This window comes from Arachis hypogaea, chromosome 2, assembly GCF_003086295.3.
Source record: "Arachis hypogaea cultivar Tifrunner chromosome 2, arahy.Tifrunner.gnm2.J5K5, whole genome shotgun sequence".
Classification (NCBI taxonomy): Eukaryota; Viridiplantae; Streptophyta; class Magnoliopsida; order Fabales; family Fabaceae; genus Arachis; species Arachis hypogaea.
Window position 1 is genome coordinate 39,819,048 of NC_092037.1, and position 23,598 is coordinate 39,842,645.

Consider the following 23,598-nt stretch of genomic DNA (forward strand, 5'->3'; position numbering starts at 1 on the left):
GATGGTGATTAAGCAACTTAGTTAAATGGTAAGTTTAGTCAAGCGAACATGATTTTGATTTTATGAGCAATGTGACTTTATCATAATTACAGGAATTAAAATGGCAATTAAGAATAAGAATATAGAAACAAAATGGAAGTAAATAACTGAAACTTAAATTGCAAGAAACTTAAATAACATCAAAGATAAATGCAAGGAATTAAATGTGCAGAAATTAAAGAACATAAGAGTGAATGGCCAGAAGTAAATGAACAGAATGTAAATACAAGAAAAATAAAGTACCGAATGTGAAAGGGAATTGGGTTGTGGGAAATTAAACAACTAGAAGCAATAGAAAAAAGAATTAATGATAGAGAGGATCATTAGGGATTAGAGATTTAGTTTTCATGAATTGATGTTAGTCAAATCCTTCTCAATCATGGGTATAGATCTATGGCAGTGGGTGATTGAATCCCAATCTCTTGGTGATTCAATCTCTCTCAACGTAACCAACTGCCACTCTCGTGATCTAATTGTTCATGAGAAGAGATGAAGCTCAATTTTAATCCAGCCACACAATTTCCAAAATCTCAACCAAGGAGAGTTACATCTCACATACTAACCAAGGTATATTGATTGAGGAAATCATGAAAGGATGAAACTCTAAACTGAATTATGTGGCTCATTCATCAAATTCACCACATAATTCATATAGATTAACCCTCTCTCGATGGTGGTTGAATCTTTGAAGAACAAGAGTTCCCTCTTTAGATCAACCACTAAAATTGAGAAAGAGAAGATGGGTTCACCAATTCATTCCAACCAACAGAGCTCCTCCCCCTAATGAAAGTGGGGTTTAGTGAGTCATTGCTCCAATTTCAACAACAATTGCCATGAACAAAAGTTAAACTAAATTGCAAAGAAAGATGAAGAAGAATAAGTAAATGCTTGAAGATTAAGAAAATGAAGAAGAGAAGTTCCAAGATGAACCAAAATTAGCTCTCTGCGTCTTCTCTCGGAAGTACCAAAAGAGTTTCCAATACAATGCTAAAAATGTAAAATGACTAGTGTAAAAAGTAAGTAAAAGTGTAAAAGTCAAAGTGCCTCAAGTACAAACTCAATCTCTATTTATACTGTCCTAAGATCTTCAAGTGGGTTAGCAAGATGGCTTCCTCTTGTTAATTCTTGCTCAATTATGAAGTTTCTGGCCTTGTGAGGAATAGGGGAAGTAGAGCAATTTGGCACCAATTCTGGCCCATTGAGGGCGTTATTGGCACTACTCCAGCCATTGAGGCGTATGGCACTAACTCCAGGCAAATGCACGTTGGCAACGTCAGACAATTTCCTGGCATGAAGTATGAACTTGGCGTTGCTAGCCCAAGTTGTTGCCAACAACTTGCTTTTCCTCTTCTTGGCCTTACTTTCATGCTAAATGTAGCCCAAATTTGAGTCACCTTCAGCTTCAATATGGACTATTATACATCATTGGAAGCTCTTGATGTCTATTTTCTAATGCCACTGGAATCACCCCAATTGGACTTTCCTAGCTCAAGTTATGGTTCCTCAAAGAAGGTAAGGTCAAGCTGCCAAGTTGTTGCCAAGTTGTTGTGAATAACGCACCCTCAACCCCAAGTTGGCAACGTGCCCGTGCATCACTCTCCCAAGGCAGGACTTGGGGCTGGCGTTGTTGCAAAACACGCCCCCCTTGTGGCACGTTGGCAACGTGCTCGACCCACACCCCAAGGCCAATCTCTAGCTTTCTTGAATTTCACTTCATGTTCTTGTTTTTAGGGCCTAAAGATGACTCTGGTTTGGCTCCAATCTTGTGCTCCACCATGGACTATTATATATGGTTGGAAAGCTCTGAATGTTAGCTTTCCAACGCAACTAGAAGTACTCAATTTGGATCTCTGTAGCTCAAGATATCTTCCATTGAAGTGGACATGTTCAGGCTGCCTTGTTTTGGTAAGTTGGCGTTGGCAACGCCCATCTAGCGTTGGCAACGTGAGTGGTGCGGCATTTGGGCGTTTGGAACGCGGTTGGTGTGCCATTGGGCGTTTGGCACCCTGGTTGGTGCGCCAAGGGCGTTTAGCAGCCTGGTTGGTGCGCCATTACTTGGTGCCTAGCCAAGCTTTCTTGTGTGGCGTTGGCAACGCCATTCTTGAGTTGGCAACGCCAGCTCCTTTTCTTCCAGGGCTCCATTTGTTGCTTGGTTGTGTGGCGTTGGCAACGCCCATCTTGAGTTGGCAACGCCAGCTCCTTTTCTTCCAGGGCCAAGCTTGATTGTTTGGCGTTGTTAGCCTGCGTTGTCCTCAAAAACGCCCCTCATCTCTAGGCTGGCAACGTGCTCGAGGCTCCAAATTAGCTCTCTAAGATTGCTTGGGTGGACGTTGGCAACGTGGTTCTAGAGTTGGCAACGCCAGCTCTTCCTCCAGGGCCAAGTTCCTTGCTTGTGTCTTGTGTGTGGCGTTGGCAACTTGGTTCTAGAGTTGGCAACGCCAACCTTGCTTCCAGGGCCAAGTTTGCTTGCTTGTGGCTTGTGTGTGGTGTTGGCAACTTGGTTCTAGAGTTGGCAACGCCAACCTTGCTTCCAGGGCCAAGTTTGCTTGCTTGTGCTTGTGTGTGGCGTTGGCAACGCCAATCTCAAGTTGGCAACGCCAACTTTGCTCCTTGGTTGCTTCCAGGGCCAAGTTTGCCTTGTGTTGTGGAGTTGGCAACGCCAATCCCAAGTTGGCAACGCCAACTTCTTGCCTTGTTGCCTCCAGGGCCAAGCTGCCTTGTGTTGTGGAGTGGCAACGCCAATCCCAAGTTGGCAACGCCAACTTCTTGCCTTGGTTGCCTCCAGGGCCAAGATTGCCTTGTGTTGTGGAGTTGGCAACGCCAATCCCAAGTTGGCAACGCCAACTTCTTGCCCAGCTTGCATCATTCTTGCTTCCATGCTTCCTTGTTTCATCACCTATCATCAACAAGGGAAATAGCTTCAAAGTCTTACCAATTCAAGCAATAAATTTCATGAGATTCATTCATACTCATTCATATATGCATTCCTTAAATCATTTGCATGAATTTGGCTAGAATTAACATGTTCCTTGATATCATCATGCATGGAAACAAAACTCATAAAAGGACTTGTTTATTAAGAGAAAATGAGTGAATTTAAGCTAAAACTAACTAAACTAACTAACTAATAAAGCAAATATGCACTTGCATCACAACACCAAACTTAAAGTATTGCTTGTCCTCAAGGAAAATATAAAGGACTTTGTCACAAGAGTTTAAGATGTAAGACTTGAATGTTCTTCCAGAGAGTAATTTCTCATTGAGCATGTCATCCTCACTTGTGTGGTCATTAATTTATTGTAATTGAACACAACTATTCAACTTTTTCAATTAAAATGCTTGCTTTACTACTAAATTGGTTAACTTCACTAGACTTCTTTCATACCTTAGCACATGATCCTTGAACCAATTTTTTTGCTTATTTCTTTTTCCCTTTTTTTTTTCAATTAAGCTCGAAATCTTGTCTTAAGGCGGCTCTTTAGCATAAGCTTTCAATCAACAATCCCAAACCAGTTGGTTCAAGTTGTTAAGTGTTGAGACACTCTTAAAGATTTACTCACTCAAGCCTCTTTCCTTAACACATTCAGTCACAGGCATATAACATTGAAATTTTTGTTTGGATAGTGGTGTCCAGCACCTCTTTGGGTTGCTAAATGTTCTGTTATAGAGCTACTCTTGATTGTGGGTTTTCAATTGATAATCCCGAGTTAGTTAACTCAAGTTACCGGGTGATGAAGCACCCCTCGGATTTACTAGCCCAAGTATATCTCTTAACATCAATCACCACAGACACATATCCAAATTTTGTCATTGATGCCTAGCCTTTCATTCTTTGTACTCTATTTTCTTTATTGTCAAGGTTATTTGTGCTTTTACTGTTAAAGTCTTTGTGATCCTTAACCAAACTAGTTTTGTATAGTAAGCATTCTTTTGAGTTCATTGAACCTTGATTCTTTCACAATAAATATACTAGCACTTTTCCTATGGGACAACATGATCCTTTTTAAGCTAGATTTCTCTCTGTTCTTGCTCAAACTACATCTTTTATTCCAATGACAAGTAAAAGTATTAAAGACAAGCAACCATTCCAAATCTGTGAGTGGTGATGCATGGAATGGGCAACATAAAAGACAATGCTTCAAAAAGAAAATGCATCCTAGAAGGTATACCATCTTTCAGACATACATCTTCTTTATTTAATAAAACATAAAGAAAAACATAGGAACTTCACCACCTTTAGTCTTCATGTCCCTTTTCCTTTGCTTGATTCTCCTTGCTTTCCTTTGCCCTTTGGATCTTCTTTCTTTTTGCTTCTCCGTTCTGCTTGTTGTTGTGTTGTTGCATCTCCCTTTGAATCTTCTTTCTTTTTGCTCCTCCTTTCTCCTTGTTGTTGTGTCGTTGCATTCCCCTTTGGATCTTCTTTTTGCCAAATTCCTGAACTTATCATTGTCTCCTGTAGCCTCTGTTGATTGAATCTCACCCTTGCTAGTTCTTGCTGTTCAAATATCTTCCGAGCCTCATTAAAACATTTGATTTGTGGGTTGATCAATGGGGGTGTGGAACAGAGGTAACTAAGTTTTTCTTGGGTGCATATGTCATAGTCAAGTCTGTCCTTGTGCCTGGCTTCCTTGAACATTCTGTTTTCATTGAAATCTCTGTAGAGTGTTTCATGTCTAGCATCCAACCTATGGAGAAGTTCTCTTTGCTGAGCTTGCTCTATCCTTAGTTGAGCTTGTTCTTGTATCACTTTCTCCATGGCTTTTTCATGTTCCATAGCTGAATTGTTGATGGCTTCTTGCATCTTGGCATATTGTTCTCGTTGCAACTCCATCATGTGTGCTTGGTACTCATTTTGTTGGTTCATCCATTGAACTTGAACCCCTCTTTGTTGATCCATCAATTGCCAAAGGTCCCTTTGTTGTTGTGCTTGTTCCTCTTGGCTTCTTTGAATTTGTGAATATTGCCCAGAAATCCCTTCCAAGGCGGCTTGGAGTTGGTTCATGTTCAAGGTGTGGGATTCATCCATTTCTTGAGGCTCCTCTTCTTGTCTTACTTCTTTCATTTTCTTCCTTCTTGCTAAAGGTTGCCTTTCCAATTGGGTTGTGGTGATAAACTCCAACCTTTCTTTGGTAAGAGGTTTTCCAATAGAGACCAAATCAGTTTCTTCAAATTCTCCCAGAGGCACTCCAGCTTCTTCACATAGGCGCAGAATAGTACTAGGATATCCTAGCCAGCTGTCCTGTTTGACCTTTTGAGCTATTTCAATGATGTTCTTGGCTATAATGTATCCAACATTGATTTCCCCTCCTTTCATTATGCAATGGATCATTATAGCTCTATTCACCGTTACCTCAGAGTTATTTGAAGTAGAGATCAATGACCTCCTCACTATGTCGTGCCATCCTTTTGCTTGAGGTATGAGATCACCTCTCCGAAGTTTGAGTGGTCGGCCATGTGAATCCAATACCCAATCCGTGCCTACTCTGCATAAGTCACTCACCACATCCACATATCTTGGGTCATTTTCAACCCTTTCTTCATAGCTAGGTCGTTTGAACTGTTTGTGCTTGACCCTTAGCACCCTATTGATGGTGTCCGGGCTAAAATCAACATCCACACCTCTTACATAGCTCATGTATGGTTCTTCATCATCATATTCTCTTATCACATTAGTGAAGAACTCATGGATGAGAAGCATGCTTACTTCTTGAGGTTGGTCACAGAGAAGCTCCCATCCCCTTTTTCTGATTATTTTTTGTATCTCAGGATATTCATCTTTTTTAAGCTTGAATGGTAGCTCTGGAACAACATCTTTGCTTGACATCCAACTAAAGATCCGCTCATTGTGTTTGGATTTGAATCTTCTTTCATCAAATTCATCTTCTCTCCTCTCCCTTGATGATGAGGCCATTGAGATTCACTTGCAAGGTTAGATCTCCCCAACACCAAACTTAGTTGAATGCTTGTCCTCAAGCACAAGGAAAATGATTGTGAATGAGAGATATGAGGTAAGCACGGTGACTTAGAAAATGATGGTGAAGGAGATTGAGTGTTTCGGTTATGTGAGAGATGTGATGCTTCAAGAGGAGTTTTGTTGGGTAAAGATGAGGTTCAAGGTTAGAATTTGTGAAACATGGAGTAGGTTGGAGGTTGAGTGTGATTTCGGTTAGTGAAGTGAAAGTTGGTGGGTAGAAGAATGAATGATGAATGAATATGGTTGAAGTATTTAAAGTGAAAGTTGGTGGGAAGGCATTTAAGGCTCGGTCATGGCATGCTTCCTTGTGCACAATGTATGTTGATTTCTTTTTCCCCATGCACAAAGTTCAAAATTCATGTGACTACCCTTCCTTATGTATCCGTGATCTCTCTTCAAGATTCCCCATCATTTCTTTCCTTCTTTCATTATATGCTTCCAAGATTCCCCATCACTTCTTTCTTTCTTTCCTGCAACAAAATGCCAAAGGCTTGAGATTCTTAAAGTGACATTAATGGCTAAAAACGTATGATTATGTTCCTATGCAAAATTGACTAAATTAGATTCCCTAATCTATTTTTTTAGCATTAATAATGCAAGTAAAGACACCAAACTTAGTTTGTGACTAAGTGTTCTATGGAATTAATTCCAAAGATAGCCACATCAAACTTAGTAATTTACCTACATTAAATGCTTTTTTTCACGTTTTTATTTTATTTTATTTTATAACTAAAGTAGATGACAAAACTTTCATAGCCTAGCATTTTCGTGTATGTATGGACACCAAACTTAGTTTGTGGCTAAGTGTTGTAGAACACACATTTGCCATTACTTCAAGATTGGCCACACCAAACTTAGTGCCTTGCATACACCATGTACTAGTCTACTTGATCATTATTGGTTACTAAAACATGAAATTAAAAGACTCCCTGTGCATGGGTTGCCTCCCATGAAGCGCTTTGTTTATTGTCCTTAGCTCGACATTGCAGCTTCTTTGCTCATGTTAAGAGTTGCACACTCTCTTCCTTGCTCCAAGGGCCACCAAAATAATGCTTCACCCTATGTCCATTGACTGTGAAGGTTTGTTTTGAGGCTTCATCAAGCAATTCAACATAGCCATGAGGTGATACTTTGGTGATGGTGTATGGACCAGTCCATCTAGACCTCAGCTTCCCAGGGAAGATCTTCAATCTTGAATTGAATAATAACACCTTTTGGCCTGGTTCAAATGTTCTTTGAGAGATCCTCTTATCATGCCATCTCTTTGCTCTCTCCTTGTATATTTTGGCATTGTCATATGCCTCCAATCTGAACTCCTCAAGCTCATTGAGTTGTAGCAACCTCTTCTCTCCTGCTGCTTGAGCATCTAGATTTAGAAGTTTGGTGGCCCAGAAAGCCTTATGTTCAAGCTCTACAGGGAGGTGGCATGCCTTTCCATATACCAGCTGAAATGGAGATTTTCCTATGGGTGTCTTGAAGGCTGTCCTATATGCCCAAAGTGCATCATCCAGCTTCCTAACCCAATCCTTTCTTGTTGTTCCCACAGTTTTCTCCAAGATCCTTTTTAGCTCTCTGTTGGCAAGTTCAGCTTGTCCATTGGTTTGTGGGTGATATGGGGTAGCTACTTTGTGTGTAACACCATACTTGTGGAGTAAGGAATTGAGTTGCTTGTTGCAAAAGTGGCTTCCCCCATCACTTATAAGTCCCTTGGGCACTCCAAATCTAGTGACGATGTTCTTCTTGAGGAATTGCAAGACCACGTTGGTATCACATGTGGTGGTGGCTATTGCTTCTACCCATTTGGAGACATACTCCACTGCTACCAGGATGTATTTGAACGTGTAAGATGGGGGAAAAGGTCCCATGAAATCTATTCCCCACAAATCAAAGAGTTCCACTTCCAAAATGAACTTTTGAGGCATCTCATTTTTCTTTGACAAACCCCCTGCTCTTTGACATTCATTGCATTGGCTCACAAACTCCCTAGCATCCTTGAAGATTGAAGGCCAATAGAAACCACTTTGAAGGACCTTAGCAGCAGTTCTTTCAGCTCCAAAATGACCACCATAACTAGAGTTGTGACAATGCCATAGTATGTCCTTCATCTCATTTTCTGGCACACATCTTCTTATCATTCCGTCTGGGCATCTTTTGAACAAGAATGGTTCGTCCCAAAAGAAGAACTTAGCCTCATGCAACAGCTTCTTCACTTGTTGTCTTGTGTACTCTTGTGGAATGATTCTTCCTGCCTTGTAGTTGGCCATGTCTGCAAACCATGGGACATGTTGAATGTGCAAGAGATGTTCATCTGGAAACTCTTCATTTATTGATGGAAGGTTGTCTTGGCATTCATCTTGTGGCACCCTTGATAAGTGATCAGCAACTTGATTTTCACTGCCCTTTCTATCTTTGATCTCAATGTCAAACTCTTGTAAGAGTAGCACCCATCTGATTAGCCTTGGTTTGGCATCCTGTTTTGACATAAGATACTTAATGGCAGCATGGTCAGTATACACTAAGACTTTAGATCCAATCAAATATTGTCTAAACTTATCAAAGGCATACACCACGGCTAGTAACTCTTTCTCTGTTGTGGTGTAGTTTCTTTGAGTTTCGTTCAATACCTTACTTGCATAGTAGATAACATGAAGCCTCTTTTCCTTCCTCTGCCCCAACACAGCACCAATTGCAAGGTTGCTTGCATCACACATGAGTTCAAAAGGTAGTCCCCAAGTTGGGGGTGTGATGATTGGTGCTGTGGTGAGCTTAGCCTTTAGAGTTTCAAAAGCATGTATGCATTCATCATCAAAGATAAAAGGATTGTCTACCACCAGCAAATTGCTTAGTGGCTTTGCTATTTTTGAAAAATCTTTGATGAATCTCCTATAAAATCCAGCATGCCCCAAGAAACTCCTAACGGCTTTCACACTAGTTGGCAAAGGAAGTTTTTCTATAATTTCTACTTTTGCCTTATCAACCTCTATACCTTTTCTTGAAATTTTATGACCAAGAACAATGCCTTCGGGTACCATGAAATGGCATTTCTCCCAATTCAGAACTAAGTTTGTTTCTTGGCATCTTTTCAAGACTAAGGTAAGATGGTGCAAGCAAGTATTGAAGGAATCACCAAAAACAGAGAAATCATCCATAAAGACTTCAATGAACTTTTCTACCATGTCTGAGAAGATTGATAGCATGCACCTTTGGAAGGTAGCTGGGGCATTACACAGCCCAAATGGCATTCTCCTATATGCAAAGACTCCAAAGGGGCAAGTAAAGGAAGTCTTCTCTTGATCCATGGGGTCAACCACAATCTGGTTATACCCAGAATATCCATCAAGAAAACAATAATAAGCATGGCCAGCCAACCTTTCAAGCATCTGATCAATGAAAGGTAGAGGGAAGTGGTCCTTCCGGGTGGCATCATTCAGCCTCCTATAGTCTATGCACATCCTCCATCCTGTCACTGTTCGTGTTGGAATAAGCTCATTCTTCTCATTAACAATGACAGTCATGCCTCCTTTCTTAGGTACTACTTGTAATGGACTAACCCATGGGCTGTCAGATATAGGGTAGATGATCCCAGCCTTGCACAACTTCAGAACTTCCTTTTGAACAACCTCTTTCATTGTGGGATTCAATCTTCTTTGAGGTTGTACCACCGGTTTGGAACCCTCCTCTAAGAGTATCTTGTGCATACATACAGCAGGGCTTATGCCTTTCAAGTCATCAATGGTCCACCCCAACGCCTCTTTGTGAGCTCTCAAAACCACAAGGAGCTTCTCTTCTTCCTCTTCATTCAATATGGAGTTGATGATCACTGGGAAGCTATCTTTCTCACCAAGAAATGCATATTTAAGATGAGGGGGTAGTGGTTTCAACTCTTGTTATGGTGCCTCTTCTTTGGTGGCTTCACTTGGTTCCTTTGATGCTTCCAACGTGTTTTCTTCTTGTCCCTTGATGTTATGGGGTTCTTCTTGTTTCATTTGATGGTTTGTGTCAAGCACTTCTTCAACCAAAGAATCTACTACATCAACCCTCATGCAACTTTCTTTCTCAACAGGGTGTTGCATTGCTTTGAAGACATTTATGGTCATTTGCTCATCATGCACCCTGAAAATCATCTCTCCCTTTTCCACATCAATGATTGTTCTAGCTGTAGCCAAAAAGGGTCTACCAAGAATGACTGAGTTGTTTCCCTCTTCATCCATGTCTAGGACCACAAAATCAGCTGGGAATATGAAGTTTCCCACCTTCACCAAGAGATTCTCAACTACTCCATTTGGTACTTTGATGGATCTGTCAGCAAGTTGAAGTGACATCCTTGTGGGTTTAAGCTCTTCAATCATCATTTTCTTCATCATGGTAAGGGGCATTAGGTTAATGCTTGCTCCCAAGTCACAAAGTGATTTGTCAACGGCCATGCTCCCAATCGTGCAAGGTATGAGGAAGCTGCCAGGGTCTTTGAGCTTTGGAGGTAGCCCTTGTTGAATGATGGCACTACACTCTTGATTGAGAATCACAGTTTCTTTTTCCTGCCAACTTCTCTTCTTGGTGATCAATTCCTTAAGAAACTTTGCATATAATGGCATCTGTTCCAAAGCTTCTGCCAATGGGATGTTGATTTCAAGTTTCTTGAATATCTCTAAGAACCTTGGGAATTGTTGGTCTTTTGCTCCTTTGTGTATCCTAGTTGGGTATGGAAGCTTGGGTACATAAGCTTTCACTCCTTCATTTTTGTTTTCTTTTTGTGAATTCATACCCTCCTTGCCGTCACGGTTGCCTCCTTGACTTGGTGGATTGCCTTGTGGCTTGACAACCTCCTTGCTTTTGTTAGATGTTGAACCCTTTTCTTCATCTTGCCTCTCCACTGTGTCTTGCTCTTTGGGTTTTGTTGCTTCTTTATTTGAACTTTCACCAACTACCTTGCCACTTCTTAACTGCAGAGCCTTACATTCTTCTCTTGGGTTGGGTATTGTGTCACTTGGAAGAACATTGGTTGGTCTCTCGGCTTGTTTGGCTAGCTGTCCCACTTGTCTCTCAATGTTCTTCATGATGACCTCATGTTCCTTGTGTCCCTTAGCTAAGGCTTGAGTGGTTTGAGCAAGTGCTTGCAAGGTAGCTTCAAGACTTGCAATTCTAGTCTCATGATGGTCAATTGGGGGTATGATGGGGGGTGATTGTTGTTGGAAGTTGTTGGGTGGATTAGTGTGGTAATTCTGTGTGTTGGATGTTGGTGCAGGGAAGTTATTTTGGTGGGTTTGTGAGTTATGATGGGGTGGTTGATATGTGTTTTGTGGTTTTCTATATTGGTTAGTGTTGTTGGCATGGTGATTTTGGTTGCTTGTGTGACGGTTTTGGTTGTGGTTGTTATTCTTTTGCCAATGATTTTCACCCCACTTAAGATTGGGATGATTTTTCCAAGATGGGTTATATGTATCTCCATGAAATTCATCATGCGAATTTGAAGTATTCTGCATGTATTGAACTTGTTCTTGTGGTTGTTCAACATTGGTCCCTTCACCTTGGTTCCATTCAAGCAATGGTTGATTTGTTGTGTTCACTGCTGCAAGTTGCAAACCATCCATCCTCTTTGTTATCATCTCCATTTGTTGTTGGATTTGTTGGTGCATTAACTTGTTTTGTGCCAAGATAGCATCAACACCTTCAAGCTCCATTACACCTTTCTTTGGGGGCGGATTGTTTTGCCTCTCTGATGAGTAATAGTATTGGTTGTTTGCCACAATCTCAATGAGGTCTTGGGCCTCCTCGGCAGTTTTCATCATGTTGAGTGATCCTCCTGATGAGTAATCTAGTCCCTTCCTTGCTTCAAAGCTTAAGCCTTCATAGAAGTTTTGGAGCTTAACCCAATCACTAAACATGTCAGGGGGGCATCTTCTCATTAGTGCTTTATACCTCTCCCAGGCTTCATACAATGACTCCCCTTCCATTTGCCTAAAAGTCTGGACCTCTGTCTTCAACTTGATGATCTTTTGAGGTGGGTAGAACTTTGCTAGGAACTTGCCCATCACTTCATTCCAATCATTGAGGCTTTCCTTGGGGAATGATTCTAGCCATTGAGTGGCTTTGTCCCTCAAAGAGAACGGAAATAGCAACAACTTGTAGACATCCGGATGCACTCCATTTGTCTTCACTGTATTGCATATCCTTAGAAAAACAGAGAGATGTTGATTTGGGTCTTCAAGAGGCCCCCCTCCATAAGAGCAATTGTTCTGTACCAAAGTAATGAGCTGAGGTTTTAGCTCAAAGTTATTGGCCTGAACATTTGGTGTAGCAATACTGCTCCCACAATGTCTTGGATCAGGGATAGTAAATGATGATAATACCCTTCTAGCTTGTCCACCATTATTGTTGGCCCCTCCAGGAGGGTTTTGCATCTCATCATCCATGACTTGATCTTCTCCCTCTGATTCCCCTGACCCTTCTTCACCAACTATGAACTTTCCTCTTTCTGCTCTCCTTAACCTTCGGCGGGTTCTCTCGTCCTCAATATCGCGTCTACTTGTTCCTGACATACACAAACCGAACCAAAATCACAAATGCAACACGCTAGAATTAGAGTGAAATTGGAGTTAGTGAAACAAAGTATCGAACAGTTAGTGGGCTTAATGAAAACACAAAAGAAAATGCTTAATCTAAACCACCTTTCACTTAATCATTGTCAATCTTTCCAATCCCCGGCAACGGCGCCAAAAACTTGATACGTAAAAATTTTTATTTACGTACAACCGGCAAGTATACCGGGTCGTATCAAGTAGTAAGACTCACTAAGAGTGAGGTCGATCCCACGAGGATTGGTAGATTAAGCAACTTTAGTTAAATGGTAAGTTTAGTCAAGCGAACATGATTTTGATTTTATGAGCAATGTGACTTTTAATCATAATTACAGGAATTAAAATGGCAATTAAGAATAAGAATATAGAAACAAAATGGAAGTAAATAACTGAAACTTAAATTGCAAGAAACTTAAATAACATCAAAGATAAATGCAAGGAATTAAATGTTGCAGAAATTTAAAGAACATAAGAGTGAATGGCCAGAAGTAAATGAACAGAATGTAAATAACAAGAAAAATAAAGTGACCGAATGTGAAAGGGAATTGGGTTGTGGGAAATTAAACAACTAGAAGCAATAGAAAAAAGAATTAATGATAGAGAGGATCATTAGGGATTAGAGATGTTAGTTTTCATGAATTGATGTTAGTCAAATCCTTCTCAATCATGGGTATAGATCTATGGCAAGTGGGTGATTGAATCCCAATCTCTTGGTGATTCAATCTCTCTCAACGTAACCAACTGCCACTCTCGTGATCTAATTGTTCATGAGAAGAGATGAAGCTCAATTTTAATCCAGCCACACAATTTCCAAAATCTCAACCAAGGAGAGTTACATCTCACATACTAACCAAGGTATATTGATTGAGGAAATCATGAAAGGATGAACTCTAAACTGAATTATGTGGCTCATTCATCAAATTCACCACATAATTCATATAGATTAACCCCTCTCTCGATGGTGGTTGAATCTTTGAAGAACAAGAGTTCCCTCTTTAGATCAACCACTAAAATTGAGAAAGAGAAGATGGGTTCACCAATTCATTCCAACCAACAGAGCTCCTCCCCCTAATGAAAGTGGGGTTTAGTGAGTCATTGCTCCAATTTCAACAACAATTGCCATGAACAAAAGTTAAACTAAATTGCAAAGAAAGATGAAGAAGAATAAGTAAATGCTTGAAGATTAAGAAAATGAAGAAGAGAAGTTCCAAGATGAACCAAAATTAGCTCTCTGCGTCTTCTCTCGGAAGTACCAAAAGAGTTTCCAAATACAAGTGCTAAAAAGTGTAAAAATGACTAAGTGTAAAAAGTAAAGTAAAAGTGTAAAAGTCCAAAAGTGCCCTCAAAGTACAAACTCAATCTCTATTTATACTAGTCCTAAAGATCTTCAAGTGGGTTAGCAAGATGGGCTTCCTCTTTGTTGAATTCTTGGCTCAATTGATGAAGTTTCTGGCCTTTGTGAGGAATAGGGGAAGTAGAGCAATTTGGCACCAATTCTGGCCCATTGAGGGCGTTATTGGCACTAACTCCAGGCCCATTGAGGGTGTTATTGGCACTAACTCCAGGCCAAATGCACGTTGGCAACGTGTAGGACAATTTCCTGGGCATGAAGTATGAAACTTGGGCGTTGCTAGCCCAAGTTGTTGCCAACAACTTGCTTTTCCTCTTCTTGGCCTTACTTTCATGCTAAATGTAGCCCAAAATTTGAGTGTCAACCTTCAGCTTCAATATGGACTATTATACATCATTGGAAAGCTCTTGATGTCTATTTTCTAATGCCACTGGAATCACCCCAATTGGACTTTCCTAGCTCAAGTTATGGTTCCTCAAAGAAGGTAAGGTCAAGCTGCCAAGTTGTTGCCAAGTTGTTGTGAATAACGCACCCTCAACCCCAAGTTGGCAACGTGCCCGTGCATCACTCTCCCAAGGCAAGGACTTGGGGCTGGCGTTGTTGCAAAACACGCCCCCCTTGTGGCACGTTGGCAACGTGCTCGACCCACACCCCAAGGCCAATCTCTAGCTTTCTTGAATTTCACTTCATGTTCTTGTTTTTAGGGCCTAAAGATGACTCTGGTTTGGCTCCAATCTTGTGCTCCACCATGGACTATTATATATGGTTGGAAAGCTCTGAATGTTAGCTTTCCAACGCAACTGGAAGTACTCAATTTGGATCTCTGTAGCTCAAGATATCTTCCATTGAAGTGGACATGTTCAGGCTGCCTTGTTTTGGTAAGTTGGCGTTGGCAACGCCCATCTAGCGTTGGCAACGTGAGTGGTGCGGCATTTGGGCGTTTGGAACGCGGTTGGTGCGCCATTGGGCGTTTGGCACCCTGGTTGGTGTGCCAATGGGCGTTTAGCAGCCTGGTTGGTGCGCCATTACTTGGTGCCTAGCCAAGCCTTCTTGTGTGGCGTTGGCAACGCCATTCTTGAGTTGGCAACGCCAGCTCCTTTTCTTCCAGGGCTCCATTTGTTGCTTGGTTGTGTGGCGTTGGCAACGCCCATCTTGAGTTGGCAACGCCAGCTCCTTTTCTTCCAGGGCCAAGCTTGATTGTTTGGCGTTGTTAGCCTGCGTTGTCCTCAAAAACGCCCCTCATCTCTAGGCTGGCAACGTGCTCGAGGCTCCAAATTAGCTCTCTAAGATTGCTTGGGTGGACGTTGGCAACGTGGTTCTAGAGTTGGCAACGCCAGCTCTTCCTCCAGGGCCAAGTTCCTTGCTTGTGTCTTGTGTGTGGCGTTGGCAACTTGGTTCTAGAGTTGGCAACGCCAACCTTGCTTCCAGGGCCAAGTTTGCTTGCTTGTGGCTTGTGTGTGGCGTTGGCAACTTGGTTCTAGAGTTGGCAACGCCAACCTTGCTTCCAGGGCCAAGTTTGCTTGCTTGTGGCTTGTGTGTGGCGTTGGCAACGCCAATCTCAAGTTGGCAACGCCAACTTTGCTCCTTGGTTGCTTCCAGGGCCAAGTTTGCCTTGTGTTGTGGAGTTGGCAACGCCAATCCCAAGTTGGCAATGCCAACTTCTTGCCTTGGTTGCCTCCAGGGCCAAGCTTGCCTTGTGTTGTGGAGTTGGCAACGCCAATCCCAAGTTGGCAACGCCAACTTCTTGCCTTGGTTGCCTCCAGGGCCAAGCTTGCCTTGTGTTGTGGAGTTGGCAACGCCAATCCCAAGTTGGCAACACCAACTTCTTGCCCAGCTTGCATCATTCTTGCTTCCATGCTTCCTTGTTTCATCACCTATCATCAACAAGGGAAATAGCTTCAAAGTCTTACCAATTCAAGCAATAAATTTCATGAGATTCATTCATACTCATTCATATATGCATTCCTTAAATCATTTGCATGAATTTGGCTAGAATTAACATGTTCCTTGATATCATCATGCATGGAAACAAAACTCATAAAAGGACTTGTTTATTAAGAGAAAATGAGTGAATTTAAGCTAAAACTAACTAAACTAACTAACTAATAAAGCAAATATGCACTTGCATCAAGGGACCTCGGGGATCACCTTCTTCAAGGCCACAACTTCATAGAAGTGGTCTTGATGCACCCTTGAGATGAATCTCTCCATCTCCCATGACTCGGAGGTGGAAGCTTTTGCCTTCTCTTTCCTCTTTCTAGAGGTTTCTCCGGCCTTGGATGCCATAAATCGTTATGGAAAAACAAAAAGGAATGCTTTTACCACACCAAACTTAAAAGGTTTGCTCGTCTTCGAGCAAAAGAAGAGAGTAGAAGAAGAAGAAATGAAGGAGATGGAGATGGCTTTGTGGTTCGGCCAAAGGGGGAGAAGTAGTGTTTAGGTTGTGTGAAAATGATGGAGTGAAGAGGGGCTTATATAGGGGTGAAGAGAGGGGTAGGGTTCGGTTATGGGAGGGTGGGTTTGGGAGGGAAAGTATTTTGAATTTGAATGGTGAGGTAGGTGGGGTTTTATGAAGGATGGATGTGAGTGGTGAAGAGAAAGATGGGATTTGATAGGTGAAGGGTTTTTGGGGAAGAGGTATTGAGGTGATTGGTGAATGGGTGAAGAAGAGAGAGAGTGGTGGGGTAGGTGGGGATCCTGTGGGGTCCACAGATCCTGAGGTGTCAAGGAAAAGTCATCCCTGCACCAAGTGGCAAGCAAAATTGCTCTTCATGCCAATTCTGGCGTTAAACGCCGGGCTGGTGCCCATTTCTGGCGTTTAACGCCAACTTCTTGCCCTTTCCTGGCGTTTAACGCTAGTCTGGTGCCCCTTTCTGGCGTTAAACGCCCAGAATGGTGCCAGACTGGGCGTTAAACGCCCATCTGCTAGCCTTACTGGCGTTTAAACGCCAGCAAGCTCTCCTCCAGGGTGTGCTATTTTTCTTTCTATTTTTCTTTGTTTTTTCTTTTTCAATTGATTTTGTGACTTCTCATGATCATCAACCTATAGAAAACATAAAATAACAATAGATAAAGTATAACATTGGGTTGCCTCCCAACAAGCGCTTCTTTAATGTCAGTAGCTTGACAGTGGGCTCTGGTGGAGCCTCACAGATGCTCAGAGCAATGTTGGAACCTCCCAACACCAAACTTAGAGTTTGAATGTGGGGGTTCAACACCAAACTTAGAAGTTGGTTGTGGCCTCCCAACACCAAACTTAGAGTCTGACTGTGGGGGCTCTATTTGACTCTGTTTTGAGAGAAGCTCTTCATGCTTCCTCTCCATGATTACAGAGGGATATCCTTGAGCCTTAAACACAAAGGATTCTTCATTCACTTGAATGATCAATTCTCCTCTGTCCACATCAATCACAGCCTTTGCTGTGGCTAGGAAGGGTCTGCCAAGGATGATGGATTCATCCATGCGCTTCCTAGTCTCTAGGACTATGAAATCAGCAGGGATGTAATGGTCTTCAACTTTCACCAGAGCATCCTCTACAAGTCCATAAGCTTGATTTCTTGAATTGTCTGCCATCTCTAGTGAGATTTTTGCAGCTTGCACCTCAAAGACCCCTAGCTTCTCCATTACAGAGAGGGGCATGAGGTTTACACTTGACCCTAGGTCACACAAGGCCTTCCTGAAGGTCATGGTGCCTATGGTACAAGGTATTGAAAACTTCCCAGGATCCTGTTTCTTTTGAGGCAGTTTCTGCCTAGACAAATCATCCAATTCTTTGGTGAGCAAAGGGGGTTCATCCTCCCAAGTCTCATTGCCAAATAACTTGTCATTTAGCTTCATGATTGCTCCAAGGTATTTAGCAACTTGCTCTTCAGTGACATACTCATCCACTTCAGAGGAAGAATACTCATCAGAGCTCATGAATGGCAGAAGTAAATCCAATGGGATCTCTATGGTCTCAGTGTGAGCCTCAGATTTTCATGGTTCCTCATTGGGGAACTCATTGGAGGTCAGTGGACGTCCATTGAGGTCTTCCTCAGTGGCGTTCACTGCCTCTCCCTCCTCTCCAAATTCGGCCATGTTGATGGCTTTGCACTATTCTTTTGGATTTTCTTCTGTATTGCTTGGAAGAGTACTAGGAGGGAGTTCAGTAATTTTTTTGCTCAGCTGACCCACTTGTGCCTCCAAGTTTCTAATGGAGGACCTTGTTTCCATCATGAAACTTTGAGTGGTTTTGATTAGATCAGAGACCATGGTTGCTAAGTCAGAGGTGTTCTGCATAGAACTCTCTGTCTGTTGCTGAGAAGATGATGGAAAAGGCTTGCCATTGCTAAACCTGTTTCTTCCACTATTATTGTTGTTGAAACCTTGTTGAGGTCTCTGTTGATCCTTCCATGAGACATTTGGATGATTTCTCCATGAAGGATTTTAGGTGTTTCCATAGGGTTCTCCCATGTAATTCACCTCTTCCATTGAAGGGTTCTCAGGATCATAAGCTTCTTCTTCAGATGAAGCTTCCTTAGTACTGCCTGGTGCATTTTGCATTCCGGACAGACTTTGAGAAATCAAATTGACTTGCTGAGTCAATATCTTGTTCTGAGCCAATATGGCATTCAGAGTATCAATCTCAAGAACTCCTTTCTTCTGATTAGTCCCATTGTTCACAGGATTCCTTTCAGAAGTGTACATGAATTGGTTATTTGCAACCATTTCAATCAGCTCTTGAGCTTCTGTAGGCGTCTTCTTCAGATGAAGAGATCCTCCAGCAGAGCTATCCAAAAACATCTTGGACAGTTCAGACAGACCATCATAGAAAATACCTATGATGCTCCATTCAGAAAGCATATCAGAGGGACACTTTCTGATTAATTATTTGTATCTTTCCCAAGCTTCATAGAGGGATTCTCCTTCCTTCTGTCTGAAGGTTTAGACTTCCACTCTAAGCTTACTCAATTTTTGAGGTGGAAAGAACTTTGCCAAGAAGGCATTGACTAGCTTTTCCCAAGAGTTCAGGCTTTCTTTAGGTTGTGAGTCTAACCATATCCTAGCTCTGTCTCTTACAGCAAAAGGGAATAGCATAAGTCTGTAGAGCTCAGGGTCAACCCCATTGGTCTTGACAGTGTCACAGATTTATAAGAATTCAGCTAAAAACTGATGAGGATCTTCCAATGGAAGTCCATGAAACTTGCAATTCTGTTGCATTAGAGAAACTAATTGAGGCTTAAGCTCAAAATTGTTTGCTCCAATGGCAAGGATAGAGATGCTTCTCCCATAGAAGTCGGGAGTAGGTGCAGTAAAGTCACCCAGCACCTTCCTTGCATTGTTGGCATTGTTGTTGTTTTCGGCTGCCATGGGTTCTTCTTTTTTGAAGATTTCTGTTAGGTCCTCTACAGAGAGTTGTGCCTTAGCTTCTCTTAGCTTTCGCTTCAAGGTCCTTTCAGGTTCAGGATCAGCCTCAACAAGAATGCTTTTGTCTTTGCTCCTGCTCATATGAAAGAGAAGAGAACAAGAAAATATGGAATCCTCTATGTCATAGTATAGAGATTCCTTGAGGTGTCAGAGGAAAAGAAAAATGGAAGGAAGAGGTAGAAAATTCGAACTTATCAAGAAAGGTGGAGTTCGAATTGTGCATTATGGAATAGTGTTAGTCCATAAATAGAAGAATGTGAGAAGAGGGGAAGAAATTTTTGAAAATAATTTAAAAAGATTTTAAAAACATTTTGAAAAACTTGAATTGATTTTCGAAAACCATGATTGAGAAAGAAGTAAAGTGATTTTTGAAAAAGATTTTGAAATTAGAAATAAAAAAGATTTGATTGAAAACTATTTTGAAAAAGATGTGGTTAAGATATGATTGGTTTTTAAAAAGATGTGATTGAGAAGATATGCTTTGAAAAATATTTTAAAAAAAAAGATTTGATTTTAAAAATTAATGACTTGGCTAACAAGAAAAGATATGATTCAAACATTAAACATTTCTCAACAGAAAAGGCAACATACTTGAATTGTTGAATCAAATCATTAATTGATAGCAAGTATTTTTGAAAATGGAAAGAAATTGATTTTGAAAAAGATTTGATTGAAAAGATATGATTTGAAAAAGATTTGATTTTGAAAAATTTTGAAAATTTGAAAAAATTTGCTTTGAAAACAGAATCTTCCCTCTTGTGCCATCCTGGCGTTAAACGCCCAGAATGGTGCACATTCTGGCGTTTAACGCCCAAAGCACTACCCTTTTGGGCGTTAAACGCCCAGCCAGACACCCTAGCTGGCGTTTAAACGCCAGTTTGCCTTCCTTACTAGGCGTTTTGAACGCCCAGCTTTTTCTGTGTAATTCCTCTGCTGAATGTTCTGAATCTTCAATTCTCTGTATTATTGACTTGAAAAGACACAAATTAAAAATATTTTTGGATTTTTAATAATGAGGAATAATCAAAATGCAACTAAAATCAAATAAACAATGCATGCAAGACACCAAACTTAGAAGTTTGTATACTACTGACACTAACAAAATGAGAATGCATGTGAGAAACAACAAAACACTCAAGTCAAGAGAATTTAAAGGTCAAAGCAAGAAAATCATCAAGAATAACTTGAAGATCCTTAAGACACATGAATGAATGCAAAAAGAACAGAAACATGCAATTGACACCAAACTTAAAATGAAACACTAGACTCAAACAAGAAATATTTTTGGATTTTTTGATTTTGTCATTTTTTTGGATTTTTCGAAAATTAAGTGGAAAAAGAAAATAAAGATATCAAAATTCTTAATGAGAATTCCAAGAATCATGCAATGTTAGTCTAAAGCTTCAGTCTAAAGAAATTAGACATGGCTGAACAAGCTTCAGCAGGACATTGCATTCAAGAGCTAAATTGATGAAGATCAATCAGCTTTGGTGATGATAAGAACATCACCTTGAAACACTAGAATTCATTCTTAAGAACTCTGAAAAAAAAATACCTAATCTAAGCAACAAGATGAACCGTCCGTTGTCCAAACTCAAACAATCCCCGGCAACGGCGCCAAAAACATGGTGTGCGGAATTGTGATCATCAATGGCGCCATCAACATGGTACGCACAATTGTAATCTCAACTCTTCATCACAACTTCGCACAACTAACCAGCAAGTGTACTGGGTTCCAAGTAATAAACCTTACGCGAGTAAGGGTCGATCCCATAGAGATTGTTGGTATGAAGCAAGCTATGGTCACCTTGTAAATCTTAGTCAGGCAAACTCAAATGGTTATGAATGATGTATGAATAAAACATAAAGATAAAGATAGTGATACTTATGTAATTCATTGGTGAGAACTTTAGATAAGCGAATGGAGATGCTTTGTCCCTTCCGTCTCTCTGCTTTCCTACTGTCTTCATCCAATCCTTCTTACTCCTTTCCATGGCAAGCTGTATGTAGGGTTTCACCATTGTCAGTGGCTACCTCCCATTCTCTCAGTGAAAATGTTCAACGCACCCTGTCACGGCACGGCTAATCATCTGTCGGTTCTCAATCAGGTTGGAATAGAATCCAGTGATTCTTTTGCGTCTGTCACTAACGCCCAGCCCTCAGGAGTTTGAAGCTCGTCACAGTCATTCAATCATTGAATCCTACTTAGAATACCACAGACAAGGTTTAGACCTTCCGGATTCTCTTGAATGCCGCCATCAGTTCTAGCTTATACCACGAAGATTTCGGTTAAAGAATCCAAGAGATATCCACCCAATCTAAGGTAGAACGGAGGTGGTTGTCAGGCACACGTTCATAGGTGAGAATGATGATGAGTGTCACGGATCATCACATTCATCAAGTTGAAGAACAAGTGATATCTTAGAACAAGAACAAGCTGAATTGAATAGAAGAACAATAGTAATTGCATTAATACTCGAGGTACAGCAGAGCTCCACACCTTAATCTATGGTGTGTAGAAACTCCACCGTTGAAAATACATAAGAACAAGGTCTAGGCATGGCCGAGAGGCCAGCCCCCAAAACGTGATCAAAAGATCTAAAATGATCCAAAGATGAAAATACAATAGTAAAAGGTCCTATATATAGAGAACTAGTAGCCTAAGGTTTACAGAGATGAGTAAATGACATAAAAATCCACTTCCGGGCCCACTTCGTGTGTGCTTGGGCTGAGCATTGAAGCATTTTCGTGTAGAGACTCTTCTTGGAGTTAAACGCCAGCTTTTGTGCCAGTTTGGGCGTTTAACTCCCATTCTTGTGCCAGTTCCGGTGTTTAACGCCGGGCAGTTTTGAGCTGATTTGGAACGCCGATTTGGGCCATCAAATCTTGGGCAAAGTATGAACTATTATATATTTCTGGAAAGCCCAGGATGTCTAATTTCCAACGCCGTTGAGGGCGCGCCAATTGGGCTTCTGTAGCTCCAGAAAATCCACTTCGAGTGCAGGGAGGTCAGAATCCAACAGCATCTGCAGTCCTTTTTAGTCTCTGAATCAGATTTTTGCTCAGGTCCCTCAATTTCAGCCGGAAAATACCTAAAATCACAGAAAAACACACAAACGCATAGTAAAGTCTAGAAAAGTGAATTTTAACTAAAAACTAATAAAAATATACTAAAAACTAACTAGAACATACTAAAAATAATGCCAAAAAACGTATAAATTATCCGCTCATCAGTTTTGCAAACCACTCCTATCTTTGATTTCCAAATCAAATTCTTGCAACAATAGAACCCATCTAATCAATCTCAATTTGGATTCCTTTTTAGCCAACAAATATTTCAATGCCGCATGATCCGAGTACACTACTACCTTAGAACCTAGTAGGCTCGAAATTTATCCAAAGCGAAAACAATAGCCAAGAGTTCCTTCTCGGTAGTAGTGTAATTGGATTGGGCTCCATCTAGTATTTTTGATGCATAGGCTATGAAATATGGATTCTTACCCTCGCGTTGTGCTAACGCGGCTCCTACCGCATAGTTTGAAGCATCGCACATTATTTCGAACGGCCAACTCCAATCCAGCCCTCTTACGATAGGAGCTTGTGTCAATGCCACTTTAAGCTTGTCGTAAGCTTCCATGCATTCTTTGCTTAGATCAAACTCAATGTCCTTTTGTAATAGTCGAGAGAGAGGCAATGCTACCTTGCTAAAGTCCTTGATAAATCTTCGGTAAAATCCTGCATGTCCAAGGAACGAAGGGACTTCCCTTTCGGCGGAGGGATAAGGCAAGCTAGATATAACATTTATTTTTGCCGGATCTACGGAAATACCTTCTTTGGAAACAATATGTCCTAACCATGAAATGAAATTTTTCAAAATTTAAGACAAGTTTTGATTTAGTACATCTTTCCAAAACTTTTTCAAGGTTGTCCAAGCAATGATCAAAAGAATCACCATACACACTGAAATCATCCATGAAAACTTCCATGCATTGCTCTAGAAAATCCGCAAATATGCTCATCATGCACCTTTGGAAAGTTGCCGATGCATTGTATAAGCCAAATAGCATATGCTTATAGGCATAAGTTCCAAAAGGGCAAGTAAATGTTGTTTTTTCTTGGTCTTCTAGAGCAATGTGTATTTGGAAGTACCCCGAATAACCATCTAGAAAATAATAATGAGATTTACCAGCTAATCGATCAAGCATTTGGTCCATAAACGGTAGTGGGAAGTGATCTTTTCTAGTGGCCGAATT

The 23,598-nt window shown here is 41.1% G+C and overlaps 1 non-coding gene across 1 annotated transcript; it reads left to right on the forward strand.

Moving 5' to 3' along the window:
• Positions 1 to 18,775: 18,775 nt before the first annotated feature.
• LOC112765796 (small nucleolar RNA R71) lies at positions 18,776 to 18,883 on the forward strand. The gene has a single exon (XR_003183924.1). It is a non-coding gene; the product is annotated as a small nucleolar RNA R71 (small nucleolar RNA).
• The last annotated feature ends 4,715 nt before the right edge of the window (positions 18,884 to 23,598 follow it).